We start from the raw sequence: 22,666 nt of genomic DNA on the forward strand, positions 1-22,666 counted from the left end.
CAGTCTCGTCCAAAGGAAGTGAGTCATGTTCCATTTGCAGAAAAGTGGCTAATAAAAAACGTTGGTAAAATCAGTAAGTTTTAAAATATTTGGTGATTTTCAAAAAAGGATTAGGGAGATGTGGAGTCCTCATTTGGAGCAGTTTTTCCCTGGTGCTGAGTGTGGACAAGCTCACATCTTCCCCCACATGGTTCCTTGAGACTTAATGAGGAGTCATTCTAGTACATATTTCTTCGACTCACCGAGTTAATTTCCAGCACATTATTCCAGTGGTAGTTAAATCATTCATTGACAGTCTAATTTCGCTCTCTTCTCTCCCTCGTCTCCTTCCCTCCTGCCATTCTGTCTTTTGGATAGATTTATGAGTGCACAACAACTGGAAGTCAAGAACTTTCAACAACTCTTTGGTTTATTTTAACCCCCCTTTTTCTATCTATTTTTAGATAGTTAAAAAATCAATAAAGCATTATCAAAAGTATGTTTTTCCAGGCCGTTTGAGCTTAAAAACGAAAGACAATATCCCAAGGCAAGGATGCAACTAAATTTCTTAGACAATAAATTCAAACACTCATATTTCATGTTTTTCTTTATATCAAAACTAAACTGAATATTTAAACTAGAACAATAGAGCATGTAGATTCAATTACTTAGCTATCACACACTTTAAGAACACAAACATATAAGTGACTCAATCAAAAGTGGGTATTTTTAAAAAATAGAGAACAAATTATAATTTCTGAATGGCTCAAATTAACCATTTAGAAAGTCCAAAATTCATTCCAAAAGCTGGAAATCAACTCCTGTAAAATTAGCAGATTTTACACAAACGGACTAATCCAGCAGATAATATGCGATCTGTGTGTACTCCTGTGAGTTCAGCTTCCCTCAGTGTCTTTGTGTCAATATTGTATCCACAGCATTGTTGATCAACATACGTAAAGGTCCCGGTGATTTTGACTGGATGCGTGGCTGTCTGTCCCCTTTCCCTGCACATCCTGTGTGAGTCCCTCTCTATATAGAAAGAGGAAGTCTATACATATATGTGTGTGTGTGTGTGTGTGTGTGTGTGTGTGTGTGTGTAGAGAGAGAGAGAGAGAGAGAAAGAGAGAGAGATGGCAAGGGTAATTTGGAAGGGCACAGAGTCTATTGCCCCCGGGTCCTGAGAGCGTACTGGAGGGAAACGGGTGGATTTCAGCAAGCTTTCTTGCTGTGTTGGCTGCTCTTGGGGAAAGTCTGCAGGCCCAGCCAGAGCTGCAGCAAGAGGATGGCAGGGCATACATGCTGGGCAGCAGAGCTGCAGGACGTGGAGGGGTGTGTGTTCCAGGGGAGCTCCATGAGCCCCAGCACCAGCAATCTGAGCAGGCGTGTGAGCCAGCGTGCAGTCCTGCCCACAGGAAGTAGGGCAGTGTGTGGAAATACCAGACGTAGAACTGGTAGTGGAAGGGGTGACTGAAGCAGATGCCAATGGAGTTACAGGTGAAGAGGGTAGAAACGATCTGGCCGTGTGTGAGGGGCTGGGGTAGAACCTTCCTTTTGGAGGGATTCTTCAGCAGTGACAACATGCATTCCCCCATCCTGCACCACCAGTGGAGGGTAAACAGCAAGAGCAGGGTGAGGTGGGCGGCCAGCAGGGCCTGGTGGAAGGCAGGTGCAGGCAGAAAGCCTCCAGGAGAAAGCCCCAGTTCACTGTCCGGCAGAACAGAAACTGGCAGCCAAGGTCAAAGGAGCAGGACAGGTAGCCATGAGCTTCTTCAGCAGGAATGGCAGCCCCAGCGCCACCTGAAGGCCAACACATTTGCCCTGCTTAGGGAGGGCACCACGGAAGCCAAACTGTGTGAGGAGAAGAAACAGTAACCCAGGGGTGAATAGCAGCACTTTCATCTTCACAGAGACTGCCAGGTCCAAACAGCAGCAGCCCCAGCCCCAGTGCTGGGCCGGCAGAAGGCTGATACTGAGGCCACTGAGTCATAGAAGAGCCACAGCACAAAGGTACAGTGAACCCGGTAAGAGGCGTGGCACATGAAAAGTAAGATGAAGGGAGGTACCTTGCAGGTCTGGTGGTAGATCAAGAAGACAAGCAGCAAGGTGGCCAGGTAGAGCACAGCAAAGATGTTCCGGGCATGTGAATGTCAGTGCCTCGGCCAGGGGCATAGAACAGCCCCATAAAGACGGACACAAAACCAACTGGGTACACAAGTGGTCCACTGTCATCCCGCAGCTGGGTAGAGTCATAGGTACCACTGATGATGACTTCCACCTGGGCCATGCATGCCTTCTGGTTGATCTGTGTGTCTTTCACTAATTTTCAGACTTCTTAATAGGAGTCATTTAGGTACCTGTGGAGGAACTGACACAGGATGTACAGGGAAAGGAAAAAGACAGCTGCACATCCTGGTGAGCCAGGTATGAGAAAACATGGGCAGGACTGGGCACTGTGGCTCACGCCTATGATCCCAGCATTCTGGGGGGCTGAAACAGATGGATCACCACCTGGAGACCAGTCTGGGCAACATGGTGAAACTCTATCTCTACTAAAAGAATACAAAAATTAACCAGGTGTGGTGGTGGGCACCTGTAGTCTCAACTACTTGGGAGGCAGAGGAAGGATAATTGCTTGAACCTGGGAGGTGGAGGTTGTAGTGAGCCAAGATGTGCCCCTGCACTCAGTGAGCCAAGATAGCACCACTGCACTCCAGCCTGGGTGACAGCACGAGACTCTGTCTCAAACAAACAAACAAAAAAAGAAACATGGGCAGATGGGATCATACAGTACAGATTTGACTCAAAAGCAACTTGTTCCAGAGGGTCAAATTGATCTATGCACCCTTCTACAGCACTCGAATGGTAAGAATGTCACCAGACTAATCTCAGAGTAAAAATCAAAGCCCAAAAAGACTGCTCCAAAAGGAGACTCATCTTCCAGAACTTCCAGGTCAATTACACATCTTAAGATCACCAAAGGAGGAATATCACTAAGGGGAACATTTTCTTCAGGACATGCTAAACTATGACAGTACTCAGATCAGGAAAGTAAATTAACTTATTGGGACCGACTTTAAATTATTTCCGTTGCCTGAAGGAACACTGTATTCAGGTTCATCACTGTCTCACCCCAGGCTTCTGCTAAAGCCCTAGTGTCTCCATTAATTTACAAACAGACTTAAAAAGCAAGTTAATTCTCATTTCACACTGAAGTAAATCAGCTTTTACTTTGAGCTTCCGTAATAACAAAGTAAGTCTTTGATATGGTTTGGCCATGTCCCCACCCAAATCTCATCCTGAATTGTAGCTCCTGCAATCCCCACATGTCATGAGAGGGGCCCAGGAGGAGGTAATTGGGTTTTTCCCATGCTGTTCTCGTGATAATGAATAAGTCTCATGAGATCTGGTGGTTTTATAAAGGGCAGTTCCCCTGCACACACTCTCTTGTCTGTTGCCACGTAAGACGTGCCTTTGCTTCTTCTCAGCCTTTGACCATGAGTGTGACGCCGCCCCAGCCATGTGAAACTGTGAGTTCATTAAACCTCTTTTTCTTTATGACTTATGCTGTCTTGGGTATTTCTTCACGGCAGTATGAAAATGGACTAAGACAGCCTTAATGGAAATGTTACTTTGAGTATAAAAATTACAGAGCCAGAGCAAGTCTTTCAAAAGCAAGCAATCTTGGATTCTGTCTACAAGTTGCGATTAACCCAGCTGGGACAAGAAAGAATATGTGTTTTCAAATGGCCACCGGTCTGGTGCAATAAGTAGTATTTTCAAAAGTAACGGATATGGGAGTAGAGCAGTAGCATTTAGTCCACTTACTTTATTCACACACTTAGTGTGGACTCTAAATGTGCCCTGAATGCAGGTGCCTGAGGTGCCAGTCTTCTGAGATGCACTGCTCCTGAGAAAGGGGCCAGGGGTAGCGGGTGCTTAGGGCCAGCAGGGGCTTTCAGCCGTGACAGGGCTCAACAGTCATCCCTGTCTTCCTAATGCACAGTCTGTAGAGGCTGCTTCCCCTGTGGAGCTGTCCCAACCACCCTCCAGTACAGTCACAAGCACAGGCGGGAAGAAGCCCAACAGATTTGGGAGATGCAGGAGAAAGGTATGGAGGAAAATCATGGACTACTTCCACTTCAGCGAAACTTCTTTGAGCATCTGAGCATCTTTTGTCACTGCATTTTTGTTTCCTTTTAAATTTGGTGTGGGTACATAAATCTGCTTCCATGAAGACTGAGTTGAGCTTCTTCCAGAACTTGAATTTCACGCTAGGAATGCTGGGCTAAGGAACACCTGTGATGCTGTGGATGTCCTGGGCAGAAGGTCAGGCCGCACTCAAATGTAGAACCTTGTATCTCCTGGCCACCAGATGTGCCAACTTTGAAATGAAGTAAAAACCAATCATCTCTTCAGTCCATTTTAGGTGTAAAAGGAAAACAAAATCTTTGGACCCCAAACTCATTATGCCGAGGAGAAAGTTAAGCTTGGTTACTAAGTCATGCAAAAGAAGAAAAAAGAAAGAAGAAAACTTGCCTTCCTTTTTGTTCCCACACAGATGGCTGCAATGACAGAAGGCCACGTGTCTCCCCAGGTGGCCTCCCTCCCAAATCGCTCACATGGAAATTTTTTATGGACCTTCAAATATTTCAGAATACATATCCCCTCTATAACCCATAACCCTAAAGCAGAGTTTTATGGAAACTCACCCAACTGTGGAAAGTAGCAGCTTGTCTTCACAGGCACGGGACAAAGACCAGACTAGAATCCTCCCTCCCTCCGCCCACCCTGAAGCAAATGTGTATTTGACTTCTTCCTCTACTCTACGTTTGCCTCATCCTGTATAAAATGCAGGTTTACTGAGTGCAGATTTACAAATGCATAATTAGCTGTTTTGCTACCCCCTCTTTTCACATGTAAAACGTGGATTCAGTGAGTGCTGATCAAAGCCTCACCAGAATGTAACACTCACCTCACCGTCTACCTTTCTCCCCTTCTTTTCCTCCTTCCCTTGCTACTCACTCTGTGCCCTTTAAATATTGCTGTCCTCAAAACCTTCTTTGGAAAAAGCCCCTACCACGGATCCTATTGTGACTCCTGTCTCTTTCTCCTGGACACATCCTCAGCCTTGGCAAAACAAACCTCTAAATTGATTCAGATCTGACTCAGATAATTTTTGGTTTAAATAGTCCTCTCAGTAAAGGTAATAAATTGTTTTCCTGGTTAAATGTGCAAAAAACAGGACAATCCAAGGCTTTTCACTGGACACAAGTGGGGAAAATCCAGAGCGCCAGGCTGAGGTCGGTGTGATGTGGAGGTACTGGGAGTTGATCACAAACCACTGCTTTCTCCTGAGCAACCCGGAAGTTCAGAAGGAGTTTTTGCAAGATAGACACAGATTCTTACCTACATGTACTTGAGCTGTCTTCTCTAGTTTAGCTGCCTGATAACTTGCCTTATAGGTGAACTTTTACAAAGTAAAAAGGCAGGCTTAAGGAAACAAAAAGATAAAACCTCTTGTTCAGAGTGAGATCCAATCTGAAACCGAATTCTATTCCATTGCCATTACTAATTCAAAGAGCCACTGCAGTCTAAGGCTGAAACATCTCCAGTCCTCTGTTTCTATCCCTTACTCTCTCACACCAAGGTTCGGTGTCTTAAAAAGGAAGCCAAATTCAACAGGGACAGATATTTTAGAAGAAAAACTCATTTTATTTAAAACTTCATTTTATTAAACTCAAGGTATTTGTCTCTAGTTGATCTGATGACTCAAAGGTTTCATGTTGACCTCCTCTGAGGGCTTTGGAAAGCCTCACATGCCCACAGAGGATGCAGCTGATAAAACAGAGACGGCCAGAGACGGCCACTTATCCCAGCATCAATGGGTGCTTTCAGTTGATTCAGATGTAATTGAAATGCCCCATCTGCATTGAGTTCGCCAGTGCAGGAAAACACAGAAAAGACGTGTCGGCCTTGCCCCAGGTTATAAACAATGTCGGGTTTTTCATGAATTACATCTTATGACTGTTTCTAAATTTGAGAAAATAAATTGTCTAGCTACCAATGTGTACAGATATCATTTCATCTTCATTCAGTATCCACTCAGCAGACAGAAGTTAAAAACCGATGTTGCAAATGAACAGAAGAGATGAAATGAACAGATCACCAGACTCCACGCAGAAGAGAAGACGTTCCTGCCAGGACATAGCCCACGCTGTCCCCACCCCATCCCCTCACTGCAGCAAAAGTGTGCTTTAAAACAGCACATTTCCCTGGCGGCTGTGTATTTGTAATCACCAGAAGAAATACGTCCCCCACAATAAGCTCAAAACCATCAGGTACGTATAGAATGATTAGGTGCAGATGTTGACTCTTGTACAAATATTGTAATATGGACTCAATTATTAAACTTTTTGTCAGACTTAATCACATAAGTGCTTGAAGAACATATATGCCCCATAGTGTGATATCAGTGTAACCGGAGTCATTCTATTAAAATGTTTAATGTGAAATAAGGCAAAACTTTTAGACACACACACACAGACAGACAGACACATACACAATACACACACACACACCCCGTGCTAATATCCATATCTTTAATTATTACAATTAATTAGTAGAGTAGGTTTTACTCAGAAGAGCTTAGTTGCCAGATTTGTTTGTGGTAGAGCATTTCCCCTGCATGGAACTAGAAATATCATTGTAAATGTGGTGATTAACAGCATTTCTATCTGCAGCTCAGAAAGTGTTGACACAGATGTTTGGCTAATCATTCATAGCAAATAGCTATTCCCATAAAGGCTAAGATTAGTCTGAATTGGCATGTGCTTCTTTCTTCTGTGAGTCTCATTTGATTATGGATGATGTTTTGTTAGAGTGTATCCATGCAACCTCATAAATGATGTAAAACCCAAGAAAAACACAGACTCTGTGCCAAAAGCGAATTAAATACACATCAGAAAAATGTGAGCTTGATTCAGGTTCAGGTACCATGAAACTTGCCTTGGTCTATTGTTGTTGAAACCTTCAGGAAAACTATAAAAAGCAAGCCTGACATTAATATCAATTTAAAGTTGGCGTGGCTGCCAACAGTCATTCTGCATGAAGCTCAGCTGGTTGCATCGTCTCCAGCTCGACATATGGTGGCAGCAATTGCAGCCTCCAAAAGCTGTGAAAAATGGCCCATGAGGACTGGGCAAGGAAAAGCCGTCTTATCTGCATAGATGTGCTGCCACTGTCAGCGTTTTTCTAGCGATGAGCACAGACACGTCAGGGAGCTGGACATGGAGGTAGTTGTTCCTCCCAATTGCGCTCTGGGTGAGCAGTTTCAGAGTCTCTTATCGGTGCCACACTCCCCTCCTCCTCCCATCAACTGACCCCAAGAGGTCATTCAGCCTGCCACCTCTCTTCTCTGCTTTCCCACCCCCTCCTCACACAGATTCCGGGAATTCCAGGTAGAAGTACCCATATGGTTACTTCTGGAGCATCCCAAGGAATCTGGAAGTCCTCTATCTTATTTCTCTATGCTCCACAGTCCCAGGAATGGGACTTAGGAGAACAAAGGCAGTACCAAATCACAGTCGAGAGCACCGGGTCCTCCAAGCCATAAAGCACCTGTTCACTCGTGACTTGAAACACCCTGTATTCCTACGGTATGTGCCTGCTACCGGGAAGGGTTCTACCAGGTGCTGGGACAAAGACCAGGCTGTGAAATGGTTGCATAAACTTCACTTGCCTGCCTGCCTGCCCACTAGAGAACTGAAACATGGACACCTGAAAAGCAAAGTCGCAAAGGGAAAGCAGGTAGATGGTGTGGAGCGTTGAAGCTCTTGCGTATCAGGGGGGCTGATAACCATTTACCCTGGCAAGAAAATAACTGACCTCAGGGGAATGGGAGAGAATGCCGCGTTAGCTTCCCCCAGGGGAGGAGGCTAAGCCATGATCACCGTGAGTGCGCAGAGCACCCACGTTTGTGGATGAACCCCATTTTAAAGCTGAAACCACTACTTACTACAGGAGTGTCTCAGCTTTTACAGAAAGCTGAGACTCTGACTGCCCTCTTGAGAGCTTTTATTTGTGTGAAAATATAGCATCCCCTCCAAAATTCATATTGAAACTTAATCTCCATTGTGGTGGAAGTAGAAGGTGGGGCCTTTGGGGAAGTGATTAAGAGGGCTCCACCCTCATGAATGGATTAGTGCCTCATGAAAGGGCTGAAGGCAATGAGCTTAGGCCCTTTTTGCCTTTCTGTCCCCTCTATCAACTGAAGACAGAGCGTTTATCTCCTCCTGAGGATGCAGCAACAAAGCCCATCTTGGAAGCAGAGACTGGACCCTGACCAGACCCCAAACCTTGATCTTGCATTTCCCAGTCCCTGGAACAGTGACAAAATAAATTTCTGTTCTGTGTATTAACCACACAGACTAAGCACCTCACACAATCTTACTCCATCTCTGTCTCCCAAATGCAAGTTAAGCTGCTGCTATGCCACGTAACTTAGCCCGGTATTCCCCGCACTTTTCGTTTATGTGCTTCTATGTATGTCAATCTCACCAAGGAACAAAAGTGGCATGCTCTTTCATTTTAAACAAAATCTGTAGGGAAGAGAGAAGAATGCAAGCGAACACACAAGCACTCAGAGCTTTTCATCTCGTGCTGAAGGCTTTTTACATTTGTATTTATTTTCAGGACACTTAATAGGGTCAGCTTCTAATCTTCTACTTTCTTCATTACCTGATAACTCCTGGTCTTCCTTGAAGACTTGGCTTAGAAGTCAGCAACTGCAGGGCCCCTTTGGCCTCTGGACATCCTTAGCCCCCATTCATACATCTACTAGGGACTAATTAGATGGTGTTGACTCATCTTTCCTCTCCCAGTGGACTGAAGTTCTTAAGAGAGGATGACAATGCCTTTAGCAACATTTTATGACCGCTCTGTGCAGTGGAACTGGTGGCGATGATAAAAACGTTGTACATCTGTACTGCCCGGTAGGCAGCCACCGGCCACACGTGACTACGGAGCACTTGAAATGTGGACGATGTGACTAAGGAACTGAGTCTTTTTTCATTATATTTCATGTTAATTAATTCAAATGTCTACCTCAATCGCTGCACGTGGCTGATGGCCCCCGTATGGGACAGTGCAGCTCCTGAGGTTCCTGTGCTGCTTGGAATAGGGTACCCAATAAAATAAACCGAACTTAGGAGCTAAAACCAATCTTAGTTCTTAAGTGGTTAAACTTTCTGAAATATCAGGGACGTTACACGCCTCCTTCTTTATTCATTTGCCAAATATTTGACAAATTGCCCAGTGCCAACCTGGTGGGACTGCTGTGTCAATGGACTCCCGTTCCATGAAGCTAGGGCCTCTCTCCAGAAGTGCATGTGAACAGAGACCTGTGTCTTGTGTGGGAAGAGCTGGAGGGAGGGTGCGTACTCCAAGCAGAAGCCCAGTTCCTGAAAATGGACCTAAGCAGGACGTGCCTGGCATGCTTGGTAAGTAAAAAGGGGAAGGCAGCAGTGGGAACAGGCAGTCTCCAGACAATGCAGGACCCTACAGGTGTTAGAACATCTGCATTTTGTTTGTTTGTTTGTTTGTTTTTTCATTTTTATTTATTTATTTTTTTCATTGCATTTTAGGTTTTGGGACATCTGCATTCTATTTTAAGCATAGTGGGAAGCCACTGGAGGGCTTCGAGGAGGAGCACAACGTGATGCTCCTGAGGTTTCAAACCCTCTCCTCTGGCACCTGGGAGAACAGTAGACGTGGGTGGTGGGCAGGAAGGAAAGCAGGAAGGCAGGAGAGGGCCCATCCCAGTGGTCTGGGGGCAGAATTGGCCTGGCCAGAAGGAGGCAGGCGGAGGGACAGAGCGATGGCTGTGGCCCTTTGAATCGCCCCAGAGCTCTATTTCCCATGGACTGAACCCTTAGATATAGTTGTTGAGAAGAACTGGGATGGCCCCCAGATTTTCTTAAATTTTATTTCTCTCAATGGATTCTCAACAATGAGATAAATTTAGATTCCCTGTTAAGCAAGCCGCCATGGTAACTGTGCAAGTGTGATGTTTTAAATTACTCTTTTATTATCTTGCTTTTCCCTGCCAACTTCTAATTCTTTCTCACCACTCTCTGGTTGTTTCTGATCTGTATCCCTTCCTCCTCACAGGACAGTCATTAAACGGCTCCAATCTCCATTAAATGGTGGAAAGAATGAATGGGTTTGGCCTTAAACACTCCTGAATAGACAGTTGGGAAGTGTTCGAAAATTAAAAGCAGGCAGCTTAATGATATTAATATGGTCTGTTTGACAAAATGAGCCTCAGTCTCTTGTTTCTGGGCTCAACTTTGTTCATGACCTCAGAGCTCAGAGGGAACAGCTGGGAAGGGGAGGCGGTTGGCGACTGGGCCCCCCAGCAGAGGAATCCATGCAGTGGGGCTCTTCTCCAGCCCCCGGAGTAGCTTTGCTCACCTCACATGGAAATAGGAAATCCAGCTTCCTCCATTCAGGACAGCCGAGGGTTCCCGCAGAGAGGAGGCTGGTGGAGGCTGAGCAGATGGTTCCCTCAGCATCTCTCCAGCACCTCTTTCCCAGTGCTTCTGGAATATGGAGCGCTGCAGCCATCCCACCTTAGGCAGCCTGTTAGCGCCGCCAATGTTTTTACTTGCTGGGATCTCATTGAAAACTTTACACACAGAAGAACTTTTACAATTTTGCCATCAAGAATTCAGAAAATGGGGTCAGCTATAGCCTGGGGAATACAATGGCTTGGTGCAAGGATGTGATATTCATCCCCAAATGTCTCAGTGTGAAGATTTGGGGTTGGTAATTTCTTTTGATTTATTATTGAGAGCAAACAAAAGGTGAGTTATATTAACATCCTCTCAAGAACAGCAGTGCCATGATTGCGCGTCATGTAATTGCCCCAAATATATGGAGCACCATGTAAACCATAGACAACAGGGAAGCCAAAGGGACTCTTTTAAAACCATGCATAAAATGGCAACTGTCTGACAACCATGCCGACTCTTTTGATCTCTAGAACAGGAGGCAGGCAGAAGGGAATGCATTTTGTCAGACCTGCTTTTCCAGGCTGTCCTCATCGGCAACTTCAGGTGGATTCTACTCACACTAAAACAAATCTGTTCAGACTCATGATTTCCCCAATCGCACATGGATCACCCTAGTAGCACAGGAAAGACCTAAAGCAAGTGCATCCTGATGCCCCTAATGAAAACGAAGTGAGGGAGGGAAGCAAAGCTCTAAGATAACCCTGAAATCCCCCCCGGCCCCATATACGCAAATAGTCACCCAGTTATTAAATTAGTAACTAATCTCAGTTCTGCTGTGAAGAGATCTTGCAAATCAAATTGAAGTCTTGAAGATGAATCCAATAAGTTGACTTCAAGGTACAGAGATTATTCTGGGTGCACCTGACCTCATCAGGTGATGTGGCTCTTCCTGAAGAAAGATATTTGAGGGAGACAGGGATTCAACATGAGGGAGATTCTCTACTGCTGGTTTGAAGACGGAGGGGCGCATGCAGTAAGGAATGTGGGCAGTGTCTAAGAGCTGGAGTTCTCAGCCCTACAGCTAGGAGGAACTGAATTCCTCCACCAACCTGCATAAGGCAAAAACAGACTCTTCCCAGAGCATCCAGAAATGAAAAATGCCCAGCCAGCACCCAAATTCACTACACAAAACCCTTAGCAGAAGATCCAGCCTCGCTTCACCCTGCCTTCTGACCTATAAGATCTATGAGCTAATAAACGGCTATTGGTTTCAGTAATTAAGTTTGTGGCAAGTTTTACATAGCAAAGGAAAACTACAAAATATGTTTGGGAACCAACAGAAAGATTACTAAGCAAATGCCAAGGCCACACAGCATCCAGCGTCTCAGCCTCGGGTTCCTCAGCATGCTGGAGTGGCAATGCCTGTCTGCCATGCCTCATTAGGAAGGGGTGAGGACTGCGGAGAAAATGCTTAGAACGCTCTCATAAAAATAGCAGTTGTCACCAAAGAATAAATCCTATTCTTCTTGTCAAAGAGTGTAAATAATTACAGTTGTTCTCATTTTCACTGTGGGAGACATTTCATTTTTTTCACAATGTTGTTTGAAAAAATAATTGTATGAGGAAAATAGCCTTTCCCAGGCAGCAGTGCTTGGAAGGCAAGCATTCATTGAGATGTTGGTAGTTGTCTCTTGAAGAAGGGTACCAAGGTCTAATAATCATCACATTCTGGGAGAGTCACAGGATGTCAGAGATTGAAGGCCCTGAGAGGTCCTGCAGCAGAGGAACTTGCTAGGTGTTATCTAACTTGGCACTTTTTCCCTCACTGACCAGAAAGCACTCTCCTCCAGCCGCTCGGCTGAATCTCGTGGGACTAGAGTGGTCCGTAAAACCCAATTCGGGGAGCTGGTTGAGAAACTAATAAAAACATGCGAAGGAACTAAGATCTGCTGACTCCGTAGCAAGCGATCTTGTCCTTCCATCGCGTGGGGCTGTGAGAGACCCTGCACCTCATCTAGTGCCCAGGGCTCTCTGCCAGCTTTCAGACACCCCCCACCACCCGCTTTGTCCTTGGGCCTCAAGATTCCAAGCACTCTGGGAAAAGGAAAATGAGCTCTAGTAACAATACTTAAGGTGAGTGGCGCTGACCTTCAATACACAGGGAAATGCATACCCGCGACATGTTCACTAAGAAGTTAAAGGCATTTTTAATGGGAAAGTATTTGGCTAGATAAGAGAATGAAAAAATCACTGTCCTCAAAAGAAAAACACACCTTTTAACTTATCCAAATCCTATAAAAATAAACACTCTATCTACTTGCAAATAAAAGATGTGACATTTAAAACAAGACCCGCTCTGCCAGGTAAAGAAGTATAATATAAATCATCAGGAATTTATATTGTGTGGCCTTGGGCCAAGACAACAGGCAGATCAAGGGAACAGAATAGATGGTCCAGAAACAGCCTCTCACACACGGGGATTCTCACATGAGCACGTGACCAACAGGCAGATCAAGGGAACAGAATAGATGGTCCAGAAACAGCCTCTCACACACGGGGAGTCTCACATGAGCACGTGACCAACAGGCAGATCAAGGGAACAGAATGGACAGTCCAGAAACAGCCTCTCACACACGGGGATTCTCACATGAGCACGTGACCTAGAAAGGTGGATTACTCAGTAACAAAGTTAAGAAAACTTGCTAATTCTTTGGTTAAAAAAAAAAGTTAATAACAAACTCTCATCTTATTTTAAAATAAATTTCAAATGGAAAACAAATTTAAGTAAAATGTCTACATATACTTTAAAAAAAAAAGCATTCATAAAGATTTAATCCCAGGGTTAAGAAGGAACTTTTCTACATAATTCCAGAAGTGAAAGCACACAAAAAAATTGATGGATTTGACTACATATCAATTCCTATATTAAAGAAAAACGTAAATGAAAAGGCAAAGAGAAATGGAGAACAATATTTGCAACATTTATGAAAGACAAATGGCCAGTGTTACACAGATCTAAATGAATGAGAGAAAGTTGAATTCCCTGAAAGGAAAGTGGATGGAGTACATAAACAGGCAAAGTAAATTAAAACACAAATGGCCAATAAATATGTGAAAATATGTTTGACCTCACTGGTAATGAAATAAATGGAAACAAAATAATGAGTTATCTGTCCAGTAGGGTATAAAAAAATGAGTAATAATCCTTCCTGTTGGATTGGTTATGGGAAGGAACTGAGTCAGTTGAAGGGAGGGTAAATTTTAAAATTTCAGGAAGGCAATGTAAGAAAACAAAATCAAAACTTGGAAATGGGCACAAGGATGGCTCTGTCTTCCCACGTTCTCATTGGGGGTGACTGCTTTTGCTTTGACGCTATTTTCAGCTGATTAGAATCTACCGCAGCCATGAGAGGTCCCTGGATTCTCACACACACAACACTGAGAGCAGCGCGCATGGATCTTGTCTGGTGTTGATGCGAAGGAACGCCGCCTCCTAGACTTGGAAAGGACTGCAGCGCAAGCATCAGGGTGTCCTCGTATGACCGAATGACCTTCTCCAGGGCTTTTGCGACCTCTTTCTGCACTCTGCCCCCACCCTGCTGCAGCCTCACTGCCCTGCCACCTGTCCCACTACATTAGAGAAATACATCTTTGACATTTGTTCTGTATATGTTTGTCTGAGAGTCATGTTTTTAACTTTTTAGAAATGATACGTCAACAGAAATTTGGCAAATATTTATCAAAGTTCTCAAATGAATACCTCTTCTCTGTTACAGTAATGTCGCTTCTAGGAATTTTCCCTCTGAATAGAATTGGATAGAAGTGGAGAGACAGGAGAGACATCAGCAAGGAAGTTCAGGTGGCTTTGTCTTACGATGATAGTTCAAAAAAAAATGTCACTGGTTCTCAATCTAGGGTGATTTTGTCTTCCAGAGGACATTTGGCAATGTCTAGTGACAGTGTTGATTGTCACAGCTGAGGGGAAGGGATGTTTCTGGCATCCAGTGGGCAGAGACCAGGATGTGAAGCCACATCCTATAGTGGCCAGGACAGGGTCCCCCAAAAAGCATGGCTGACCCCGACTGCCTGCCCATAGTACTGAGGCTGGGAAACTCTCACTTAATGTACCACCAGAGGGATTAGGAGGAATAAATTAAAGTGGAATGTTTCTCAACCATTTTATGATATCTTTTTAAAAACTTTGATATTGTTAGTGTATATTTATGTTTAGGACTTATTGATAAGTAAAAACAATTATAAAATTACATTTGTGGTGTTCATATAATCATAAAAAATTAATACATTAAAATTTCATATGTAAAGAATATTATATCTTTCATGTTTTCTATAGAATGAACATATTTTTGTATGTATGTATATATAGAGAAGGAGAAAGCGAAAGTAGCATATAAAAAAACATACATCTTATTACATATTACAGTATTTATTTTTCTACACACTTCTCCATTCTTGTATATACAGGCACTTTCTTACATCCTGCACGGGTGCCTGAGGTTCCACCACAAGAGTCTTGCCTTTAAGTGAAGAGGTCGTTAAAGCTGTTTCTGTAAAGCCTTTATCTTGGAGACAGGGCGTTAACTCTTTATGCATTGGTTATGAAATGGCCGATTGGATTGACTGGCATGCCTGTCACTCAGCACCGCCCTGGGACCAGACAGCTTTGGTGACCAAGCTGGAGAGGGGCTCCTGAGCTGGACTGACCCTGAGAAGACTCCACCTCCGAGCAGCACAGGGAGGAGATGAGGCCCGGCTGCTTTCCCTGGGGCCAGGCCTCATGTCAAATTGCAGAAACAGCCAGAGTACAGAGCCATGGAGAGGCGGGGAGAGGGCAGGCTTGCCCATTCCGGCTTCCACCTCGGCCTCTGACCCTCATCTGTGGAATCCGAGCGGTGAACCAGAAGCCTCTGGAGTTTCTCAGTGCTATGATCCAGTGAATTCCTCCTCTGTCCCCGCGATTTCGCAATGAATGGATGCTTCCCATTCTCACCAAGTGCCTGCTGAAGCTGTTTCCTCAGCCCAATAACTTTCTTCTGTTACTTTCAAATGATCACAGGCTCCCAGGAGAAAGTTTAAGTAAACCTCTCTTCAAGTGCTGTGTCCCAAAAGTCCCAAAGAACTCTCTACCTATAAAGGGCTCTCAGGACCTGGGATGTGTGACCTCGAAAATCCAGGGATCAGCCAGTGCTGCGCCCTGGGGAGAAGGAGGCCTGGGTTGCTGGCTCTGAGCTGCATCCCCTCATCTAGGTCTGTGCTGTTCCTTCACTTGATAACACAGTTTTCCCTTATTCCCTAAGGCTCAACAGATCTTCTGTCACTCTCCATCACTGTATCCTGGGAGTCGGACGTTTGCCTGGTTTGTTAGTGCACGTGAATGCCTACCCAAAATTGCTATGTGATTTTCAAAATGCTGAATTCTGTAGATTCTTTGAAACTGGTGACTTTCACTCTTTCAATTTCCATTTCCATTGGGTTGAACTCTGAAGCATGATTGGGAGAGAAAAGAACACCTTTGTAAATAACAAAAAACAAAACAACAGAAACCTTCACAATGTCTTTAGCTTCACACACTTGTGTAAGGTTGGGGCCAATGTTCTCCACCCTGGCACTATTGGCGTTTTAGGCCGGACAGTTCTTTGTGGTCAGAGACCGTCATTCTTGTTGTAGGATATTTAGCAATGTCCCTAGGCTATACCTACAGGATGCCTGTAGCACTGCCCTTAACCCCCACTACAGTGTGAAAAGTCAAACATTAAAAAAAGTCGTATCTAGAGCAACACAGGGATCCATGTGCCCAGCTGAGCAGTGGCCTTCACTCTGAAGATGCAGGAGCTGCCCAGAAGCTCATCTCTCTTCTGTGGACACGGATGCCTCCTCTTGGTGGCCTGCTACGTGTGATTGGTCCCAAACTATACTTCTGAAGAGTCATCAGTCCCACTGGGCAGTAGACCATGGGTGAAGGAAGCTGGGATGGTCTGTAAAACCCTGGTCCAGTACATACATGCAAGCGTTACAAGTGATCATCTTTGTGGTAGAAGTCATGACAATTAGGAGTGATACTATGTTCTTCTTTGTATTCATTCATGTAACCTACATTGTCTATGTTTATTCCTTTAGTACTTTTTTAAAAGCTCAAGAAATGTAAGAAATGAGAGAGATGTTTCACATACTCTTGGGTGATGTAGCAAACACACCCTAAGCTCACCCCTCCCCAGTGATCTATGTTTTGGATGATCCACTGCCCTGAACACAAAGGGGCTGTGGCATAATTCTAGACAACAGAACGCAGCAAATGTGATGGTTACATCTGATGCGAGATTCCGCCTTAGCAAGTGGAGCAAGAGAGACTCCCTCTTGCTGACTTGTGTAAGAAGGCTGCCGTCCTGTAAGAAGGACGTGATAGGCCACGTGGCAGGAACTGTGGCAGACCCTGGATGCTGAGAGTGGTTCCCAGCTGATACAGTTTCACCAAATCTCCACCCAAATCTCATCTTGAATTGTAGCTCCCATATTTCCCACGTGTTGTGGGAGATAATTGAATCATGGGGTCAGTTTCCCCACACTGTTCTCACAGTAGTGAATAAGTCTCATGAGATCTGATGGTTTTATAATTTCCCTTTTACTTGGCTCTCATTCTCTCTTGCTTGCTGCCATGTAAGAAGTGTCTTTTGCCTTCCACCACGATGGCGAGGACTCCCCAGCCATGGGGAACTGTCAGTCCATTAAACCTCTTTTTTAAAAAAATAAATTACCCAGTCTCAGATATGTCTTTATCAGTAATGTGAAAATGAACTAATACACCAGCTGACCATCCCCCCGAAAAAAAGAAACTTCAGTTCTACAACTGCCAACAATCTGAGAGAGCCTCTGCCAGGACCACAGCCCTGACTGACCCCTGAATGTAGCCTGGTGAGACCCAGAGCCGAGGCCACAGTTGAGCTGCGCCTGAACTTCTGACTTACTGAGAGTGGAGGTAACTGATGTGTGATGTTTCAAGTCACTAGGTTGTGGTCATTTATGATGCAGCCGAAGATAACAAACACAGACAGCTTCCCTCTCCTTTGAGAACACATCAGCCAAATGCCTTTCCTAAGTATTGCAGCCACCTTTGTGCTAAGAGAGTGTGAACCCTTGACTATCCAGTCAAAAGCTGCTGCTTTTTCACCAACCATAGCACCAGCCTCACTCCATTTCTCTGACCTTCCAGGACAGTTGTTAAGACAGTCAATCGCACAATTACCCCCATTTCCAGATAGCACTCTGAGCATGGCCTGTGCATTTTTCAGGGTTCTCTAAGGAGACAGATCTAATAGGATAGATGTATATATGAAGGGGAGATTATTAGGAGAATCAGCTCACATGATCGCAAGGTGAAGTCTCACAATAGGCCATCTGCAAACTGAGGAGCCAGGAAGCCAGTCTGAGTCCCAAAACTTCAAAAGTAGGAAGGCAGGCTGGGCGCAGTGGCTCAAGCCTGTAATCCCAGAACTTTGGGAGGCCGAGGCGGGTGGATCACAAGGTCAAGAGATCGAGACCATCCTGGTCAACATGGTGAAACCCCATCTCTACTAAAAATTAGCTGGGCGTGGTGGCGCGTGCCTGTAATCCCAGCTACTCAGGAGGCTGAGGCAGGAGAATTGCCTGAACCCAGGAGGCGGAGGTTGCAGTGAGCCGAGATCGCGCCATTGCACTCCAGCCTGGGTAACAAGAGCGAAACTCCGTCTCAAAAAAAAAAAAAAAAGTAGGAAGGCAGACAGTGCTGCCTTCAGTCTGTGGCCAAAGGCCTGGGAGCCCCTGGCAAACCACTGGTGTAAGTCCAAGAATCCAAAAGCTGAAGACTTTGGAGTCTGATGTTCAAGGGCCGGAAGCATCCAGCACAGGAGAGAGATGATGGCTGGAAGACTCAGCTAGTCAGCTCATTCCAACTTCTTCTGCCTGCTTTATTCTAGCTGCTTTGGCAGCTGATTAGATGGTGCCCACCAATATTGAGGGTGGGCCTGCCTTTCCCAATCCACTGTTTGAAATGTTAATCTCCTTTGGCAACACTCTCACGTACACACCCAGGAACAATCCTTTGCTTCCTTCAATCCAATCAAGTTGACAGTCAATATTAACCATCACAACATGTTTCCTTGACCCTCCCCAAGATCACCTTGTATAAGCCAAATCCTCCAAGTCTTTCCCAAGGCCCTCTCACTGCTGCTGAGCTGCTGCTGGGCCCCAATGGTGCAAAGCCTTCCTTCTTGTGATGAGCCAGCCAACGGCCTCAACTTTGCTGGGTTACAGGCATGTTCCTGGTGGCCTCTGGATGACATCATTAACAAGATTACAAACAAGATCATGTTGATGCATTCCAGTTTCTGCATAAAATTTGAAAAATCATTTATTTAAAAATTACCCACACCAAAGATTTCACAAAATAAAATCAAAATCCAGGGCTTATTAGTAGGTAGCTCATACGTGTACCTGCTTCATGCCCGCTGTTGTCATTGATGTCTGGAATGAAGTAATGAATTAGAAAGTCTTCAAACACAGAAGAATGGTTTGATAAACTATATTTACACAGTGTATATGCCACATATAACATAATTACTGTGTACTAAAAGATAAGAAATTATAATTGTGCATTTTAGAAAGATTTGGTCAAAAGAGGAGGAGGGATAAGGACTTTATCATGATTGTCAATTTCCCAAGCATTTCTGTAAATTAGGAGCTTACTGTACTAACTAGAAATGGTGGATGGGTTTTTAACTTCAATTCCACACATCATGTCCCATCTAAATGCTCTGAGGTGGTAACAGCAAACTGTGTCTCAGATCTTCTGCAAGCCGAAGTGCTTTGGGGTGATTGCATATTCCAATAACGCCCCCTGGAGGCCAGCCTGGCCAGGGCCAGTGGACACTCGTCCCCATGGCAGCAAGTCTGTGCCTCATCTCAGCTGTCAGAGTTTGGTTTTCCACCGTGATCCAGCTGCTAATCTGTCCCTACCATGTGCCCCTCACCCGCTACCAGTCAGTGACTCCTAGCTCATGCAGTTTCCGGTGTTCACCTCTTGCTGTCCCCTGCCTGGCCCTATATATAAGTTTGTGTCCATGCTGCATTCAGTGCATGAAATGCTGAGAGCTGTCCCCAGCTGACAGCCACCAAAGATTCACTGATAGAAGACAAAGGGGATGCAGGGAAGAAATCTGTTACACCCGCGAGACAGAACTGCCCTTTTACATCAGTGCATGGTGGGGAAGCGGGGAAGGCAGGGACATCCCAGCTGTACTGCGGAAAGACCACATTTTGAAAGGTGGTTTCAAACCACGTGTTCAGTCAGATGTAGAAAATGCCAGCTGTTCCTACAGGGATTACGGTCATGGGAATCTTCTCTTACTCTGCAAAGGAGAAATGGATCTCCTTACAACAGAATTATAAAAACCTGCCTTGGGGACTATCTTTCCTTAGTTAAATATCATAAGAAATATGGGCAAAGCACTCTAGCCTGGCATAATTTGGCTCTTCAGAAAATCTATCAGAATTTTCCAAAAATTGAGAAAAAAGATATAGGATCAAAATGAGATTTTTATGAAATGCCTCACTAAAAAAGAGCTGGTAGAGAATTTTCCTGAAATAAAGTAGAAAATATCAACAGAAAAAAAAAATATTGCAAAAAAAGCCCATATCTGTGTGCATCCTCAGACATTATTTGTAACTATTAAGACATTTGAGACACAAGTGAGGAACCAGGTATTACATAGAAGAGAACAGTAAGAACAGAAAATTCCAGCTACATCACTGGAACTGACCCAGCGTCATCTAACAAATAGCCACTGTCCACATGCTGATGGCTGATCGAGACTCAGATCCCACCCCCCGGAGTCTCACTGATGTGTGGGGCAAAGGTGCGTACCGTCCTTAAGGCTGGCTTAGAACAGCCACGCTACATTCACCATGTGGACATCCTTAGGCATGTTCTAAAACTCTGAAAATATAAATTAGGCAGCATTTAAGATGAACTTGCTGGCTGTCTATAAGATATGTGAGGGAACCTTCATGTGAATTGTTTTGAAAATTCAATATGGCCAGTCACGGTTGCTCATGCCTGCAATCCCAGCACTTTGGGAGGCCAAGGCAGGAGGATGGCTTGAGGCCAGGAGTTCAAGACCAGCCTGGGCAACATGACAAGACCTTGTCTCTACAAAAAAACACAAAAATTAGCTGGTGCGGTGGTTTGCACCTGTGGTCTCTGCTAATCAGGAGGCTGAGGGGGGAGGATCTCTTGAGCCCAGGAGGTCAAGGGTGGAGTGAGCCATGATTGCTCATTTGCACTTCAGCCTGGGTGACAGAGCAAGACCTTGTCTAAAAATAATAATAATAAATAAAAAAGAAAAGAAATGAAAATTCGATCTGGCTTCCCCAAGGTCATGTCTTCCATTTTTTTTCTAGTGGGTTTTCATGGGGTCATCAGAAGAATGATGAAGATAAAAACACGTGAGCTCCCTCTTAGGCGTTTTGGAGCCTACAATGGTTAACTTCATATGTCAACTTGGCTGGGCTATGGTGCCCAGTTGTTTGATCAAACACGAGTCTAAATGCTGCTGTGAAGCTATTTTTAAAATTGGATTCATAAATTAATGTGGGTAGGCCATCCAATTAGCTGAAGGCCTCAAAAGCCAAAACTGACATGTTCCAAAGAGGAAAAAATTCTTTCTTGAGACTGTACCACAGAAACTTGCCAAGGTGCCACCCTGCTGCCCTGTGGAATTCGGGCTCAAGGCTGCAAGATCAACTCTTACCTGAATTTCCAGATTTCCTGCCTTCCCTGCAGGGAATTTAGGGCTCACTAGCTCCTCCAGTCACTTGAACCAATTCCAATCAATACATAAGTAAACAAACAAACAAATCCATCTCTCTCTTTATCAATCTATCTGTCTCCAATTGGCTCTGTTTTTCTGGAGAACCCTGAATAACACAGGGGCTGCAGGTCGTTTCCTGTCTAAGGGTAGAATATCTGAGTGCCTGCGCTGCTCCACTGTCTCTGCTAAGTGGCCATTGTTAACTTTCCCTTCCTCACTTCCTTTGACCCCTTCCACTCAGTACAAACCCAGGCTATTTATTCCATCTTTGGGTCGCTTATCAAGGGAAGATGAATTGTGTAAGACTAGGACAAAATGAAGAAGATAATTCTACTGCTGTTAATGCTACATAGTTTATTTCAAAGACAAACAGAAGCAACTTTTGGACTCTGTATTGTTTAGAATCGCCTCTTCAATTGCTTTCTTTCACTAACAAGGCATTTTAAGGGATGATTCTTTGGCATGGTAGAGAAAGCTGTGCACCACTCATTGACCTGACAGTCAGAGAATAGTCATGGAGGCCCTGTGGGGTACTAGGCACTGTGCCAACCACTGTCTCTCAGAGTTGAGACAGACACCCTGCCTATATGCAGCCTCATAGACATAATATAATACTTAGTATTAGAGATGTGAGACCTATAACAACAATTGTCAGTATTTATTGTCTGCTTATGATATCTTGGATACTGATAGAAGTGCTTTATGTAAGTTAACTCATTTAGCCTTTGTAAAAACCCCAGGTGATAGGTCCTGTGTCTATAATGCACTTTAAAGTTGTAAAAAAAAAAAAAAAAAGAGTTCACTTGTTTCCAATTGCTGCTGTAACAAATTGCCACAAACCTGATGGCTTGAAACAACACAAATGTTTTGGGTGTGACTTACAGTTCTGAAGGTCAGAAGTCTGAAGTCAGCCCATTCCAGTGTCTGAAGTCAAGGTGTGGGCTGGCTCCTTCCGGAGGCTAGAGAGGAAAACACATTTCTTTGCCTCTTCAGCGTCTGTTGGCCACCTGCATTCCTTGGCTTTTGGCCCCTTCCTTGACCTTCAAAGTGCATCACTCCAGGCTCTGCTTCTATCTGCACATTGCCTTTCCTCTCTATCAAACCTCCCTCTGCTTTCTCTTATAAGAATGCTTGTGATTACATTTAGGGCTCCTCTGGGTAATCAGGAACAATTTCTCCACCCCAGGATCTCTAAGCCCAATTATATCTGCAAAGTCCCTTTTGCCAAATGAGGTAGAAGGGGTTGGCGGTAGGTAACTCTGGAGCCATTATTCAGACCACCACCTGCAGACACAGCAACAGGGCTTACCCCAG

The 22,666-nt window shown here is 44.6% G+C and overlaps 1 pseudogene; it reads right to left on the reverse strand.

The window, feature by feature from the left end:
- Positions 1-1,191: 1,191 nt before the first annotated feature.
- LOC105732965 (dol-P-Man:Man(5)GlcNAc(2)-PP-Dol alpha-1,3-mannosyltransferase-like) overlaps positions 1,192-22,666 on the reverse strand; it is a 38,532-nt pseudogene continuing 17,057 nt past the window's right edge.

Source organism: Aotus nancymaae, unplaced genomic scaffold (assembly GCF_030222135.1).
Source record: "Aotus nancymaae isolate 86718 unplaced genomic scaffold, 86718_ANA_hifiasm-v0.15.2.pri h1tg000014l, whole genome shotgun sequence".
Lineage (NCBI taxonomy): Eukaryota > Metazoa > Chordata > Mammalia > Primates > Aotidae > Aotus > Aotus nancymaae.